We start from the raw sequence: 6,000 nt of genomic DNA, 5'->3' as shown, positions 1-6,000 counted from the left end.
CTAACTGAGCTACTTTTGTTTTGTAAAATATTCAGATTCTTTGAATTCCGATAATTTATTGATCATTAAAGTTTAATTGTTAAATCAGTGCATCGGACATGGCGGTGTTTTCGATGTTTTCATGGTACGAATAATTTATTTGGTACGAGGGCCGTTAAATAGGTAATTTGACATCTTCAGATAAACATATTTATCAATGTGCTATTAATTCGTCATATTATTGCATATATTAAAAAATGCATTAAATCTGTAAAAAATGAACGCTGTTCATGTTTTAAAAAGTTGTAGAATAAAAGTAGGTAGCCCAGTTATGCGAGTAGAATCGAACCTTACATTTGGAGCCCCATGCCCAGAGACACCCTGTATAAAGTTCTAACAAATGACGTATTATGAACGCTTCTGTAACTACCAATACTATAGACGTTACCTCACATCAAAAACAAGGCCGTTTTATATCATTATATTGTTTTAGTTGTCATTACCAGAACCAAATACACTAAATTAAAATTCTATCCTACCAGACGAGATACATAATCTATACGGTTGCCTACATTTTAATTTTTAAGTCTCTCTGTATGTGCTGTTGGTAGCGTCTATGTGTGTAGTACATACGTCATTGGAAGTAACTACTACAGAACCAACTGAATTGAAAAGTCTTTTCACAGGAAATATAATAATGCTTGGTTCGACGGCATCCATGCATAATAACGACTCATAAGGGAACTCTTCTTTTTAGTCCAATTCCGAGCGGGTAGCCGGTAACGTCAAATGAAGATGCTTAAATTTAACGCAACAGTTAAGGTCCCGGAACGGACCCAGTTAACCGGAATAACTCGATTTGTCTGAGAAGAGTGTCGTTAAAAGACAAAAATGTCTGAACCGTCAGCGTCGACTTGCGCTAAGCAGGGATACGTTAACCATTCTTTCCTTTTGTGCAGAAGCATTAATAATGTGTTATCTTATTGCGTTTTTTATGGAACAAGAAGTTGTTAGCGGCGTAATTGTTACGATCGAGCGGGGGGGGGGGGGGGCGCAGCCGAAACATGACAACTTCCCGAATGTATAAAGCGCCCTTGGGCCGTCCACCATTAAATGTAGCCCTTTCAAGGAACATCATTCCTGTTAAATTACTACAAAGTTTTTTGGTATAGCTAGCTGGCAGATTACATCTGGTGGAAGAAATAAATTGTTTTGTTTGTCGTATTTTATAATAAAACTTGAATGATAAAGTTAAAATTACTGTGAAGGGGGATTTATGTTTATTCTATTTTTGTTTGACAGTCTAAACAATAGTACATTGTGTATTAAGGGGCGTAAGAAGGGGATGTAATCCCCTTATGTCCCGTGATACACACAATGATTTTCATCACATTGCAAGGAAAAAAATGCAAAAAAATTAATTATTTTGTGTCCAAACACTTCACAGCTCAGCAAAAGCAAGACTCTAAGAAAACAACTGAATAAAATATGACTACCCGCCAATACAGGGGCTACTACAAAATTCGAAAATCGAAGTTCGTATCGTACCGTTCCTCTCACTCTCGTATTAAATAATATTAGCGTCAGGAAAACGATATGAACTTCGATTTTCTAATTTCGTGATAGCCCACCTGTTTGTCACTTTTATCGAGTCGTCTACCATATAATACTAAGAACCGTGTTTAGTTAAGAATTCGAATGGCCTTACGGCCAGATTATTCCAACATGCTTAAAATATATTTACTAAAATTATTGCAAAACAATTTGATATAAATTTAAAATATAAAAATAACGAAGTTTCATGAAGCAAATTTTTATGGTGTTAAATTGGGTTATATCTAAGTTTTAAAGATCTAAATAAAACGTTGGCTGTCTTGAAACCTCTTTAGTCTGAAATGACGTACCTACTAACTTTTTAAAACTAACATCATAACTCCCTGGGGAGGAAAACTATACGTAAATCCATAATTCCCGCGGGAACAATTGAAGCCACTGTCTTTTAGTATATAGGCGTGGAATAACGTAATGACGAGCAAGTGTGATGAAAAAAAAAAAACTTAATCCTCTTACTCATGAACGCTTCTTCAGGCTATATTTCTTTCATTTTTATTGAGATTATAATTATAATGGGTCGAATTCGCATGTGTTATTTATTTAAACGAATATATCGTTAAAAATTATGTAATCTTTTACATATTTAACATATTATGAAACAAGTAGCCTGTTACCCGCGACTCTGTTCGCGTAGCATTCGTTTATCGTTATCCCGCAGGAACTATTCTATTTCCCGGGAGAAAAACTATCCTATGTCCTTCTCCGTAACTCAAACTTTATGTGTACCGAATTTCATCTAAATCGGTTAAGCGGCTTTAACGTGATGGAGTAACAATCAAACAAACAAAACAGACTTACAAACGTTCGCATTTATAATATTAGTGGGATTTACTCCATTAGTATTTTTCGCGTGAGTTTGACGAAGTACGTTATACTTATGGCTTAAATTATATTTTTATGTAATTATGTCCTAGATAGTTACTACAGTAATTATAAACAAAGTAGGTATAGTTAATTACATATTATAAAAGTTAATTTTAAATTCTAATGAGAACCACATTTCTATGATCCATCCCAGCCTATATACGTCCCACTGCTGGGCACAGGCCTCCTCTCAGAACAAGAGGGCTTGGGCCATAGGTGGGCGGATTGGGAACTTCACACGCACCATTGAATTGCTTCGCAGTTTTGTGCAGGTTTCCTCACGATGTTTTCCTTCACCGCAAAGCTCGTGGTAAATTTCAAATGTAACTCCGCACATGAATTTCGAAAAACTCACAGGTGCGAGCCGGTGTTTGAACCCACGACTCTGCTTGAGAGGCGATTGGTCAAACCACTAGGCCACCACGGCTTTCTATGATAGTTCCACTACCATTTTATTTGTCCTTATCCAATGATGCGACCCATGAGAAAACATCAAAAATCTTTGCACAGAACTCTTTACTTAACGGAGAACAGTTACACCGAACGGGTGAACGGGTGATGAAATAGGTCACATAGTAATAAGAAAGCGTTTGCAAACAATAAGCTGGTTGACAAAGTTACAAAGTGCAGGATTATACGCTGTTGCAGTGGAGCAAAGCGCTCTGTGCCGTTAAACCTCCCCACTCGCAAGTAAGTACCTAATTGTAATGGAGTGAACACCTCAGAAGCTTACAATGGAAGATACATTCTCACATTACTAAGTACGGCACAAGTTGGAAACGGAATTGCAGATTAACTCATACGGTAGCATATTTTCATGAACCATTTTTGTGTACTAAATTACTATTAATGTTCTTTTCATTGTAAAAGTTAATTAATATATAGAAACTACCTACACCAATTAATTTGTTTTAATGAGGTATTTGTATTATTTTGATATATTTAAATTAGTTTATCGTAAAATTTGATCGACATTTTGAAGTGTCATAACATAAACAATTGAACTTTGCGAAACCCTCGCGTTTGAACGAACTTAGCTAGATCCGAAAATTCTTGCAAAAAAAGTTCACATGCAGTAGGTACAGCTACCTAGTCGTAGCAACGGAAAATTTTCTATGTATTATAATTACACAGAAAACCTTTGTTTAGATAATATCATCGAAATTGTCCTGGTTTAGATAATCAATAAAAAAAAGTATTATATACAAAGATTGCTTGTTTCGAGTAAAGTATAAGATTTAGTTTCCTAACCTAGAAATGGAGACCCGATACGATACCCTTATACTAAGCCAGTAAGGTCCCGTCTCGAAGGCCTAAATGTTTCGCTTCACAAAAGGCACTAAGTATAACCGTTACCTTCTCTTCGATATCGACTAAAAGCACGCCCAAAACAAGTTTATTGTTGGCTGTGGTTATGCTGTGTAAGTTTTTTTTAAATAAATAAATAAATAATACAATGTATTATACATCTGACCTATTTTGCAATGGCTTAATTATACTGAAGTTCGTTAATATACATATAGGCATATTTGTGGTCTTGATAATTGAGCATAATCAAGGTTCCTATTCGACACCGGGTAACTAATTAAGCAGCGATGTCCTGTTTACAGTTTTTGAGCTCACCGAAAGCCTTGAGTGGACATGTAGAGTGGAGTTAGCACACCTTCATTTGTGTTTGCTTAGTTAGAATTAGATTGGATTTACTCTGTGTTCTAATGAGTTCGTTTTATGGAGTGAAACGACCTGAAACAACCCGTTTACACTAGGAAACAGTATTTGTTCTACACGAATTGTATTTTACTCTTGTTTTGACATTTTAGAAACAGTGATTTGAAAAATAGGTACATATATGACCTATAAACAATTATTACTTTGCTCACCTGCAACCTTAATTAGGTTGCGGGTGAGCAAATTAATTATTTATAGTTCATTGATATGGACCTCCGCAAATTAACGCCTGATTCAATAAATTAGGTACATTATATTTTTTTTTCTAAATACCGCTATACTAACATAAATAATGACAAAGATACCTATATGTTTGTTATAATGAACTGAAAACAATACATCCTTTTCCTTGGACAGTCGTGTAAAAAATCTTAAAATAAAGAATACTGAATGAAAGTATTCGCAGAGTTTAGGTACTCACAATTAATCATTCTGTCACGCTGACTTTGTACCAAACGTGAAATAATCCTCAGCGGAAATACCAGCAACACCGCTAAAAGATCTTTAGGTATTTGACGCGCATGTTGTCTGAGCTAAAGCGTATGTGCGTGAAATAGTAGATTGCTCAACAAGGGACTAAAACAAGCCATAATGACACGAGATGTTTGTCATATGATGCTATAGTTCAAGTGGCAATATGGTTGTTTAGTCTCGTGTTAAACACTCTACTTTCACTTTGAATGCGAGAAAAAAAACAATGTTCTGTTCAAAATTACAATATTACTTTTTAAAAACGTAGGTACGCTCGACTAATGGACAGGCCATCTCTTCAAAATTCAAACAGCAAAAAAAAAATTGTTGCGCGGTTTTTTCTTTTCTTTTATTGGTTATGAAGTGACGCTTTAAAAGCTTACATATTTAGCCAAAGGTTACGAAATTGAAAACTATTGTAAAACTAATTGGACTAATTGAATAGATTCATATTCGTAAACAATAATTGTTTCACGAAATTAAATCGTGTATTTTTTAAAATATTTTTGCATAGTTGTCAATTTGAGGTTATTTCCACGCCCTAAAAATTCGCCATTCACAAACACCGTGTTGGCTGTTTAGGGTTTGGCTGTTTAGGGGTCAACGTAAATAAAAACAAATACTTCAATCTCTAGAGAATAACAAGGAGCTTTAGTCCCGATATACAGAGACTAAAGTAACATTTTAAGAGTATGAGAAGTGAGAACGTATTTTAATGTTTGACAGAGGACGGTTATTAAAAAGCCAAAAACGCAAATCCATTCCATGCCAATTGCATGCAAAGCCATTTGGCAAAATTCGCATATGTAGGTACCTCGCGGCAATTTCCATAGGTAGGTACTCGTAATTTCTATAGACTTATATTATTACCGACTAAATTGGGATACTTACCTATGTTCTTAGTATATCCATCCGCTTCTCTTATACTAATAGATATGTAAGTACACAGTTTAAAAAGTATGACACACTTTATCTTTAGGCGTATATGCGTAGTTCAAATTGAAGACACTAGAATATTAATATTAAAACCCTTACGTTTATCCGACTTGGTCAGCATTTATTTGGTCCTTATCCCTTGAAATATTAATAACATCACATGTTTCTTTATCAGCACAGACCCTAGCCATGTCGCCATGTGTGATCCAGCTTCAATTTAATGCCGTAAAGGCTTGAATAATAGCCGTCGAGAATGATAATGTTCGCACATTTTCCCAGCGAAACCTAGCAGTAGCAGTACGACTCTATTCGCATATAAAGTTGAGTCTAAGAAATAATTGCGGACCCGTTGGCTGCCTCAGACAGAGATAGTGCTGTTGATTATTTGGTTACATAATACTCATATGC

The sequence above is a fragment of the Choristoneura fumiferana genome, chromosome 5 (genome assembly GCF_025370935.1).
Source record: "Choristoneura fumiferana chromosome 5, NRCan_CFum_1, whole genome shotgun sequence".
NCBI classification, from domain to species: domain Eukaryota; kingdom Metazoa; phylum Arthropoda; class Insecta; order Lepidoptera; family Tortricidae; genus Choristoneura; species Choristoneura fumiferana.
This window is presented reverse-complemented; position numbering follows the sequence as displayed.